Here is an 11,828-nt window from a genome sequence, read left to right as displayed (position 1 = left end):
TGTTGTAGCCCACAACAGTTCACATTCTTTCTTATCTGACAATCCTGAATTTGATTTTCTCTGGTGTCTGGGATGTTCTGAAAACAGTGCACTATTCTCAGTGCTCACTGAAACACCCGCAAACCAATTTCATGTGGGAGTAATTAGATTGAGTAATTAGTGTTCTTGTAAACATGTAATGAAAATTAATAATTGCTAATTAGTACAACGATTAACAGTAAAGAAATCAACTGAGAAAAATCTTAAAATGTCCGAACGAGTATTTATTAATTGAATTAATTTCAACTAATCAGCAATGTCAATTTCATGCTTGAGAACACTATTTTCCTTTGGGAGTACAATTTACATCAATTATAACAACCATGATGGAATAAAATAGAATATATACAGTTCTTCAGAAAACAAAGTGTGCAAGGAAGTTTTATTTTATTCATACATTTTTTTAAGTTATTAACTCTACATATACCATAGTGCCCAACTTACAAATCGTAGAAAATGTTCAAAGTATCCAGAATTCACACTCTTTTGGGAATCACCTGATTATTCCTGGCTTTTCAAATATATACTTTAAATTCCCTTAAATGGCTTGGGATGGTGCATTAGGTTCGAACCTAATCCTTTCCCCTCTGGGATGTTGTCATTCTCAACTGCTGCAAGGGTCAACACTGGTACCCCCCTCTACCTCCCAGAGGCTGTAGATTGTGAGCTTCAGAAGGCAGCACTGACTGAGTCCAATAGTACAGATGATGAGGAGGAAGTGGTGAGGGCAGCGGAAGAGCATGTGGACCTACTCGAGTGCAATGCTTAGCGATTCTGACCTCACAGGGAGTGCTGATAAAGAAAGATTGCTGTCTGAGCATAATCACGGGCAGGAGTTACTTCAGTCTGTCCAAAATATCCTGCAAGACCTGGCTGCAAGTGTGTTGGAGCCCACTATCTCAATCTATGCAGTTGTGCAGGAAGGTTTTTCTGGACTGCAGTCTACCTTGGAGCAAGTGGCAACTCTTGAGGTGTTTGCAGTGGAGCTCCCAGTAGCACAGGTCCCAAGCACGGTGGGAGTGTTTCTTGTGAGTGTTCACCTTTGTGCTTTAGAGGCCTTGGGCTCCGATCTGCAGGACATTTTCTTGGCAAGTTTCAACATCATATCGGATTGAAGAGATTTACAGATTTTATTGCAGTCCACAGGTTTCTCCCATGTAGATCAAGGACATGCTAAGGGAGTGCCCAACACTTAGATCCCAAGTAGCTCCCACAGAAACCCAGCAGCCCGGTAACACACTTACTCCTTCTACTGAGGAATCATTTAGCAGAAGTGACAGGTTGGGAGTTAGAAGCACCACACAATATGGCTACACTAAAGGAAAAGACTCCTTTGGGAAAAGACTTCACTGGCACATGACACAAAGTAGGTGAATAAATTAATTGCGCTGTATGTGAACTTTGTCTAGAGAAATTCTTTCTGATTGCATAGGATAAGGTAGCAGCACAGCAAAGGATGGGCACTGATGTTGGTTGTGGAGGAAGTATTTGGAGCCACTTTCTCAGTGTCTGATGGACATTAGGGTTCCTTAAGGGGGCAGGTTAGGAACTTTAGCTGAATGTCTCCTGGATGAGCTCCTGGTGCAACAGTATACCTGGCTGCACTGGAGCTTCTGCAGTGACATCCTCTTGGTCAATGTATGTGTCCTGTTCTGACTTAATTGAGGTTAGCCTTTTCCTGCTCCACAGCTAGGCCTCTCTGAATTGCAAAGTTTTGCAGTTTGCAGCAAAGAACAATGATCTTGAGGACCCTGATGGTGCTGTACTGTGAGACAGTTCCTGATAAATTGAGGAATCTGAAGCACTGCTTCAAGATGCCAACAGTATGCTTTATAATGAACCTTGTAGTTTCATGGGTCCTATGCATCTGTGCTTGCTTCTGTCCATGGTAATCACAAAAGTGCCATTAGCCATGGGCGTTGAGGGTAGCCTAGATCTATGAGGATACATCCTTGTAGACTTCCTTCACCTTCAGAGAAGGCTGGCACGGATGATTTTCTTAAATTGAAAGCATCGCTTGGAAAGCAAGGGTTAATCTTCATGATATGGTGTTGGAGGTTACATTGAGGGAGTAGAATTCCCTTCTGTTCACTTAGACATTTGGATTGTTCTTAAGGAGGATGGCCACATAGATTCTTTCAATGACCCCTTGTACTTTCGGAAATTGAGGTGCCCTATCGTGATGCTGTTGCTGTACAGTGGCAAAGGGGATGAAAGAACAGGAAATGGGTTGTTTCTGCAGGTGATAGTCTGGAAGTAGGCACCAGCGTTTAAGTTGAGAACTTGGTAACCTAGAGTGCCAATGACAGAGCATCCTTTATACTGGAGGCTGGCCACAGATCTCTTTACAACAGCTGGCACAGCTCTGTAACTGCTTCCCTGCTGAATGTGAGCTTGAAGAGGCAGTTCTTCTCCATCACCATTAGCTCCTGTGAGCGGTCCTGTAGACATGGTTGGTGGCATAATGGCATGTGCAGCTAATCCACCTCGGGCACCATCCCTGGTTTGTTCTTCTTTCTCCTCTTCCATGAAACCCTGTATGATTGGAGCATTGAAAGCAATTCCCATAGCTTGCAATTGAATAGCAACAAAAGTAAATGAACAGTGCAGAATCAAATGATGTCTTCCCTACAGATGAGAACCGGAATGATTTTCAGTGCTCATTTTGGATGGATTTTACCTTCTTCTAAAGGAAAAGAAGTCCATCCAGCATTTTTTGCTGATTTGTGCATCACCACAAAACTAAAAACTCTGCCAGTGGGAATAAATTTCATTGTGGAATTAAGAGATCCAAATAAGTCAATTATTCACATCTATTCTTTACCTACCAGAAATAAACCCTTTGATCTATACAAACATGTTTATTCCCATGAAAATCGAGCAAATCCCCATTTATCCAGCAGGCGTGGAATTTGCAGACACGCATTGCTTAGAAAAAGTCAGATACAAATGTTCAGAGTGCTGAAGGGATTCGCAAAATTTCACATGTTCCCCCCACCCCAAAGATTTATTGGAGTTATTAAAGAAACCCTGGTGTGACTGTTTTAAAAAATCCAAGGTCTCTCAAAATGGCTGCAGTCAGACACATGGCCGAGGACCGGCAGATTTGAAATTGCATTCTCAACAGCTTGGCAGGCTTCGTGTCTCAGACAGGTTTCTTTAAACAATGCAGTTGCATCCTAGCCCTGAGGCAAGCTATCAACATGGCCGGCCAACACATCAAAATTCGAGCAGGAAGTGATCGCAGGACAAAAGGTGAACCATCAAGGTACATTCGGAACAATGGTAAAGCAGTTAGCGAACAGATCGATACAGGAAACGGCCATAATGTAAATGGGCCAGAGATGGGGTCCTTTGTCTTACGTTTCGTGCTTAAATCAAACAATGAAGCAAGCTGATAAGGTATGAAAAAACCTGTTACCAAGAGGGTATAACTGGAGCTGCCCAGTATATCTCTGGCCTGCTCTTCTCTCTTCGCCTCTTGGCCCTGTCCTGTCTGTCTGCTAGCAACTAAGAAGGAAGCCATCCAGTAAACCTCGCAACCACATGTCGACGGCAACAGCAGGCACAGGGGCCAGGCCTTTTCATCTGTTTTCACCGGTGAGCATTAATTTTCTGGCTGCCACAAGACAACCTAGCATAAGTGTAAGGTTGGGGGTTAAGGGATATTGCTAAACTTGTGATTTTAGAATTTTCCCTCGATGTGTCCGTTTCTTTCAACCCGATAAGTGTAAGACTGTATTACATCCATAGCGATTTCTTTATCTTCTGTATTATACTGTTTACCTTGTAGTTTTAGTTTTCTTATTAATAAACATTGGTTTTCCTTGTACCAATCCACTGGTCTGTTTGTCTGTCTTTGTTACCACTCGATAAGTCCTCAGCTCAGAATCAGGAAGGGGTAAGCGATTCGCAACCGCACTGCGGGCAGAGCAGCTCAGGAAAAACATAACTGGCTGACCTATTATAAGCCCGAGAAACAGTAAAAAAAGAAACCCCTTACAGTGCCCTGACAATGAACTATGTAATCCCCTAAATCCCTACTAACTCAAAGATTGCAGAAAGTACTTTAATTTTAATGGCGATTTTACCACAAAATGTAGAATGGGAAAGTTTATCCTTATAGCAAAACCCAATAAAATAAAAATGTTACGAACTTTATTGGAAATTATTTAAGGATCCATTTAAGGCAACTATGTCCAACCTTTTGGACGCACGCCCACGCATAAGCACATGAACACGCACGTCAAGACCAGTGAGTGGGCTTCATGCTTTTTTCAGTAATTCTCAGGATGTGACATTTTTGACAGGGCTGGCATTTAATGCCCATCTTTAGCTGCTGTTGAGAATGTGGTGGTGAGCCGTTTTCTTGAACCGCTTTAGTCCATGTAGTGAAAGAGCTGTACTGGTTTAATACAACCGAGTGGCTTGCCAGGCCACTTCAGAGGGCAGTTAAGTGTCAACCACATTGGTGAGGGACTGTTTTAAACCCAGTGTGTAAATTTATTTGAGAAGGGAACAGCAGAATGGCTAGTGCAAAAAATTTTAAAAAGTTAAACCTGAAATTCTCTGTTGCTTTGAGTTCAGTGCATGCCCCAACATTTGATTTGTTGCCAGTAACAGAGTCCTCCCCTCCTCCCACTGCAGATCCTCAGCATGCGATGATTCCACCTGATTACCACCTACCGTCCTCCCTCAGCTGATGAATCAGTCCTCCTCCACGTTGAGCACCACTTGGAGGAAGCACTGAGGTTAGCAAGGGCACAGAATGTTCTCTGGGTGGGGGACTTCAATGTCCATCACCAAGAGTGGCTCAGTAGCACCACTACTGACTGAGCTGGCCGAGTCCTGAAGGACATAGCTGCCAGACTGGGCCTGCGGCAGGTGGTGAGCGAACCAACACAAGGGAATAACCTACTTGACCTCGTCCTCACCAATCTACCTGTCACAGATGCATCTGTCCATGACAGTATTGGTAGGAGTGACCACCGCACAGTCCTCGTGGAGACAAAGTCCCGTCTTCGCACTGAGGACACCATCCAACGTGTTGAGTGGCACTACCACCGTGCTAAATGGGATAGATTCAGAACAGATCTAGCAGCTCAAAACTGGGCATCCATGAGGCGCTGTGGGCCATCAGCAGCAGCAGAATTGTATTCCAGCACAATCTGTAACCTCATGGCCCGGCATATTCCTCACTCTACAATTACCAATAAGGCAGGAGATGAACCCTGGTTCAATGAGGAGTGTAGAAGAGCATGTAAGGAGCAGCACCAGTGAAGGGATTCGCAAAATTTCACATGTTCCCCCCACCCCGAAGATTTATTGGAGTTATTAAAGAAACCCTGGTGTGACTGTTTTAAAAAATCCAAGGTCTCTCAAAATGGCTGCAGTCAGACACATGGCCGAGGACCGGCAGATTTGAAATTGCATTCTCAACAACTCAGCAGGCTTCGTGTTTCAGACAGGTTTCTTTAAACAATGCAGCTGCATTCCAGCCCTGAGGCAAGCTATCAACATGGCCGGCCAACACATCAAAATTTGAGCAGGAAGTGATTGCAGGACAAAAGGTGAACCATCAAGGTACATTCGGAACAATGGTAAAGCAGTTAGCGAACAGATCGATACAGGAACTGGCCATTAATGTAAATGGGCCAGAAATTAGGTCCTTTGTCTTAAAGCAGTTATGGAACTCAGAAATACAGGAATTGGCCATTAATGTAAATGGGCCAGAGATGGGGTCCTTTGTCTTACGTTTCGTGCTTAAATCAAACAATGAAGCAAGCTGATGAGGTATGAAAAAAACCTGTTACCAAGAGGGTATAACTGGGGCTGCCCAGTATATCTCTCTCTTGCTCTTCTCTCTTCGCCTCTTGGCCCTATCCTGTCTGTCTGCTAGCACCTAAGAAGGAAGGCCATCCAGTAAACCTCGCAACCACATGTCGACGGCAACAGCAGGCACAGAGGCCAGGCCTTTTCATCTGTTTTCACCGGTGAGCATTAATTTTCTGGCTGCCACAAGACAACCTAGCATAAGTGTAAGGGTGGGGGTTAAAGGGGATATTGCTAAACTTGTGATTTTAGAATTTTCCCTCGATGTGTCCGTTTCTTCCAACCCGTTAAGCGTAAAACTGTATTACATCCATAGCGATTTCTTTTTATCTTCTGTATTATACTGTTTACTTTGTAGTTTTAGTTTTCTTATTAATAAACATTGGTTTTCCTTGTACCAATCCACTGGTCTGTTTGACTGTCTTTGTTACCACTCGATAAGTCCTCAGCTCAGAATCAGGAAGGGGTAAGCGATTCGCAACCGCACTGCGGGCAGGGCAGCTCAGGAAAACATAACTGGCTGACCTATTATAAGCCCGAGAAACAGTAAAAAAAAAGAAACCCCTTACAGAAATGGCGAGCCAGCCAGGAGCTGAGGCGAAAGTGTGTAACAAGGCAGACAGTGGTGCGGAGGAGGAATCAGCAATGGAGATAAGGTTGTCTGCCTATGTGTGCGGCAAGGTAAATATCGCGAAAAAGTGGGTGGCCGATATGTTAAAGGCCGAGCGTCCCATAGATGCAGCCATCCAGTGGACAGCAAGTAAACAGTATAAGAAAGGTATTGAGAAGGCGGTCTGGCTCTTGTGTTTTAAAAAGCAGGTCTTGGTACTAGACCGTGCTGTAGCAGCGCGAGCAGCCAAGATTAAACAGTTGACCCTAGAGCTGCAGGAAAAGACAGCAGCGGAAGAGAAAGGGGTAGCGGCGCTCCAGGCAATAAGCCAAGAAAGGGCGCAGATGGCAAGGGACCACCAGGCAAAGATAGAGCGCCTGGAATACCAGATCGCTGAGCTCAAAAGTAGCACTAGGGGTAGAATGGAACACCTGGAATACCAGGTCAGAGAGGCGAGAGGCAGTGAGGCTAGGTTAATGGATAAGATCCACAGCCTCACGCAAGAATTAAAAGAGCAGGAGGAGAAAGTAGGCGAGGTAAAGGCAGCATATAAGCTGGCCTGCGCCCAGAGGTTTGAAGAGGCAGATCATGGCCCCTGCAGGCAAGAAATAGAACGTTTGGGTATGGCCTTAGCGAGGGCGAAGGGCATGGTATGCCTCCTTAGCCCGAAGGCGGGCCAGTCGGATTTTACCGGCAACCCAAGCAGGGAAGTCCCACAGGCAGCTCCCAGAACGACACTGGTTAGGGAACCAGAGGCTTCACGGCCACCACCCATAGCCCCGAGTTTTCAGGAGGTCTGGCAGCAAGGGGGGGTGGAGGATGAAGCATTAGGGGAGACCCAGCAATTCCTGGTAGATAGACCAGGACTGGGACCAGTGTACCCCCTCCGACAACGGAGGTACGGCCCACCCGCCGATGGCGAGGACCTAGGGGCCATCCAGAACCAGTTTGTAGTGCCGCATGGCACCCCACAGCTCAGGGCCATGGTTAGCCATATCCCTAAGCTTACAGTGAGGGGAGACCCCTCTCTACACTTCCGTGAGATAGAGCAGGCAGCGTGCGTTAATGACTGCGATGAAGCAGAACAAGCAAAAATGCTGCTGTTTTCTCTGGGGGGTGACCTCCTCCAAACCTTATCAGATGAGTGCAAAAGGGGGCAGAAAGATTACGAGGAGTTAAGGGATGAGATATTGGAGGCCATGGGATTAAATGATGGGAGTCCGTTCGCCCGGGTGGGAAAAACGGTACAGCTCCCTGGGGAGTCCCCACAGGCTTTCGCAGACAGGCTGTGGCCAGTCTACCGGAGCGCATGCCCGGGAATGCCAGGGCGGACACTCCTGAACAGAGATTAATTAGCCCACTGGCTCCGCTGTCTCATGACAAACTGCCTGCCCCAAATTCGAACACGAGCTGCGGCCTGGTTTGACCCCCATAGCCCCCAGACCACCGAGGAAACCGTGATCCGCCAGCTCACGATAGCATTTAAAAATATCAGGGGTATCGAGACGCCCCAACCCAAGGGGAAAGTCCACGAGGTTAAACCAGGGACCCAGCATAAAAGGGAATGGCACCAGGAAGGGAATCGTCCCGCCCAGGCTTAGTTAAACTGCTTTGGGTGCGGGAAGAACGGCCACTGGCGGAAAGATTGTAAAAACCCCTGGAAGGATACTAAGGGAAAGAATCCCACCGCCCCAGCCCAAAAGGCAGCGACGGGGGAGGCAGAGACAGGAACTGCCCCCGCTGCCATGGAGTCATTTTTTGAGGCCATGCGATCTTTTATGGCCAGCCAGGGAAGAATAGCAGCCACTACCGGTGTGGTAGCTCCCTCAGCCCCCCCTGACGATGCCCCGCTATGACTAGAAAAGAAAGTGCAGATCGACCAGCAGGAGGTGAAATTCCTGGGCCTGACCGTCTGCGCAGGGGAAAGAGCCATAGACAAGGCTAGGAGGGAAGCGGTCCAAGAGCTACCAGTTCCCAGTACTGCGGAGGTGAAAAAGCAGGCAGCTGGGATCCAACCCGAGGTTAGAAATCCCCAGCTCCCAGCAGCTCCCAGCTCACAGGCAGCACCTGCAGGTGCAGTCAGGGGAGGAGTCACCCAGACCCCTGTCCAAACCACTCCCCCTCTCTTCTGGGACTCAGGTGGGGAGGAGGAGGAGCCCGAGGCAGGTAGCCCCGCCCCCTACCCAGGTTTTGAACCTGGAGAGGAAGACTCTCAGCCTCCGGCAGCCATGATGTGGAGATGCCGGTGATGGACTGGGGTTGACAATTGTAAACAATTTTACAACACCAAGTTATAGAGTCATAGAGTCATACAGCACGGATAGAGGCCCTTCGGCCCATCGTGTCTGCGCCGGCCATCAGCCCTGTCTACTCTAATCCCATATTCCAGCATTTGGTCCGTAGCCTTGTATGCTATGGCATTTCAAGTGCTCATCCAAATGCTTCTTGAATGTTGTGAGGGTTCCTGCCTCCACAACCCTTTCAGGCAGTGAGTTCCAGACTCCAACCACCCTCTGGGTGAAAAAGTTCTTTCTCAAATCCCCTCTAAACCTCCCGCCTTTTACCTTGAATCTATGTCCCCTTGTTATAGTACCCTCAACGAAGGGAAAAAGCTCCTTAGTATCCATCCTATCTGTGCCCCTCATAATTTTGTACACCTCAATCATGTCCCCCCTCAGCCTCCTCTGCTCCAAGGAAAACAAACCCAATCTTCCCAGTCTCTCTTCATAGCTGAAGCGCTCCAGCCCTGGTAACATCCTGGTGAATCTCCTCTGCACCCTCTCCAAAGCGATCACATCCTTCCTGTAGTGTGGCGACCAGAACTGCACACAGTACTCCAGCTGTGGCCTAACCAGTGTTTTATACAGCTCCATCATAACCTCCTTGCTCTTATATTCTATGCCTCGGCTAATAAAGGCAAGTATCCCATATGCCTTCTTTACCACCTTATCTACCTGTTCCGCCGCCTTCAGGGATCTGTGAACTTGCACACCAAGATCCCTCTGACCCTCTGTCTTGCCTAGGGTCCTCCCATTCATTGTGTATTCCCTTGCCTTGTTAGTCCCTCCAAAGTGCATCACCTCGCACTTTTCCGGGTTAAATTCCATTTGCCACTGTTCCGCCCATCTGACCAACCCATCTATATCGTCCTGCAGACTGAGGCTATCCTCCTCACTATTTGCCACCCTACCAATTTTTGTATCATCAGCGAACTTACTGATCATACCTTTTACATTCATATCCAAGTCATTAATGTAGACCACAAACAGCAAGGGACCCAGCACCGATCCCTGTGGTACCCCACTGGCCACAGGCTTCCAGTCACAAAAACAACCTTCGACCATCACCCTCTGCCTTCTGCCACTAAGCCAGTTTTGTATCCAAAGTGCCAAGGCACCCTGGATTCCATGGGCTCGTACCTCCTTGACCAGTCTCCTGTGGGGGACTTTATCGAAGGCCTTACTGAAATCCATGTATACCACATCCACTGCGTTACCCTCATCCACACGCCTAGTCACCCCCTCAAAAAATTCAATCAAATTAGTCAAACATGATCTTCCCTTGACAAAGCCATGTTGACTATTCCTGATTAATCCTTGCTTCTCCAAGTGGAGACTAATTTTGTCCTTCAGAATTTTTTCCAATAATTTTCCTACCACTGATGTTAGGCTCACTGGCCTGTAGTTCCCCGGTTTTTCCCTACTCCCCTTCTTGAATAATGGTATTACATTAGCGGTTCTCCAGTCCTCTGGCACACCCCCTGTGGCCAGAGAGGTTCTGAATATATGTGTCAGAGCCCCCGCAATCTCCTCCTTTGCCTCACACAGTAGCCTGGGATACATTTCGTCCGGGCCTGGGGATTTATCCATTTTTAGGCCTGCTAAAACCGCCAATACCTCCTCCCGCTCGATGTTAATATGTTCGAGTATATCACAGTCCCCCTGCCGTATTTCTATGTCTACATTGTCCTTCTCCATAGTGAAAACAGATGCAAAAAATAGTCCAGCAATTTTATTTTAAATTCACAATCTTTCGGAGGCTTCCTCCTTCCTCAGGTGAATGATGTAGGTGATGATACATCATTCACCTGAGGAAGGAGGAAGCCTCCGAAAGCTTGTGAATTTAAAATAAAATTGCTGGACTATAACTTGGTGTTGTAAAATTGTTCACAACAGGCAGCAGGCAGCAAGGGGTTGCCTGTCCCCAGCTCAGACTTGGGAAGGGAGGAGCCACAGGGGAAAAGTCCCCAGCCAGCGAGGGCTGCGACCCACAGCAAGGGTCCGCTCGCCAGGGTAGCCCCACCAACAGCACTTCCTAGGAGGTCCCCTCGGACACCCCAGCCTAGGAAGGCATGGTCGCCGGCTCCCCAGTTTAAAAGGGCTACCTCCCGCGTTAAAGTTAAGTCGAAAGACAAAGGTCCTCAGCCAGCAGTCGCGGGCTGTGAGGGACCGGAAGTAAAGGTCAGTACAGCCACGCCGCAGGGAGCAGCCTGCAGCAGTCCTGACAGAATTTGAGCTGGCCGCTCGGAGACGGGCGGCGGATGTATATAACTTTAGCAGTTAAGTTTGTAGTTTTAAGTTAAGATGTATAGGTTTATTATAAGGTGTGGAACCGTAATGTAATTTTAAGATGGAACCGTTCCAGTGTTGTCTACGTGAGCCGAGGTCGAGGGACCCGCTCACACTTCACCCGAGCCAGGCAGCCTGTATGGGGCCCGGCCAGATGTTAAATTTTATCAGTTTGATTTTTCAGATGGTTACGGAACCAGACTAAACACCCACGAGCTTTTGGACGGGATTGGGAGACAAAGAAGGGGTGTTTTTAACGATGTCTTAACTGGTTTTAACACGGGGTCTCCTGTCATCAACAGCTGAGATGACATCGAGCTGCAGACCCAGATTAATGGTTTAAAACCGCAATTTAAGCCGGTGTACAGGGTGGAGAACATTGGTGTCATTCAGGGGGGTGCACACTTTCGTTTCACAGCGGTCCCGCCCTACGTCATAAAGTGGGAGCATGGTATGACTGGTACTGACCTCTCGGGGTGCCAGAGCCGGGGATCACACATAATCCTGTGTCCCCAGCACTTGAACGCCTATTCAAAACCGCAGTGCGGGTTCAGAGCTGCTGACGCGAAGCCTATAAACTGCACCATGGAAGCCATGGCACAAGGCCATGTTCCCCCACAGGTGGCGTATATAGGAGGTGGGACATATTGTGTCACCACAGCAGCATCTCACTACCAGCATGGTCAGCACAGCTGGTGCACGGTGAGTGACAGCAGTTTCTGCTTTAAACCCGAGGCAGAAGTTCAAGTGGCACAGACACGAATTGTCCCCATCCCTGA

The 11,828-nt window shown here is 47.7% G+C and overlaps 1 long non-coding RNA gene across 1 annotated transcript in view; it reads right to left on the bottom strand.

Annotated features, from left to right (window-relative positions):
* Nucleotides 1-2,559: 2,559 nt before the first annotated feature.
* The window catches only part of LOC137307307 (uncharacterized), a 40,013-nt gene continuing 30,744 nt past the window's right edge, over nucleotides 2,560-11,828 (bottom strand). Inside the window, exon 3 of the long non-coding RNA XR_010959103.1 lies at nucleotides 2,560-2,574. This is a non-coding gene — a long non-coding RNA (uncharacterized lncRNA). The remainder of the gene's footprint in view (nucleotides 2,575-11,828) is intronic.

This window comes from Heptranchias perlo, chromosome 3 (assembly GCF_035084215.1).
Source record: "Heptranchias perlo isolate sHepPer1 chromosome 3, sHepPer1.hap1, whole genome shotgun sequence".
NCBI classification, from domain to species: domain Eukaryota; kingdom Metazoa; phylum Chordata; class Chondrichthyes; order Hexanchiformes; family Hexanchidae; genus Heptranchias; species Heptranchias perlo.
The sequence above is the reverse complement of the archived record's forward strand: the minus strand, read 5'-3'. Positions and strand labels throughout refer to the sequence as shown.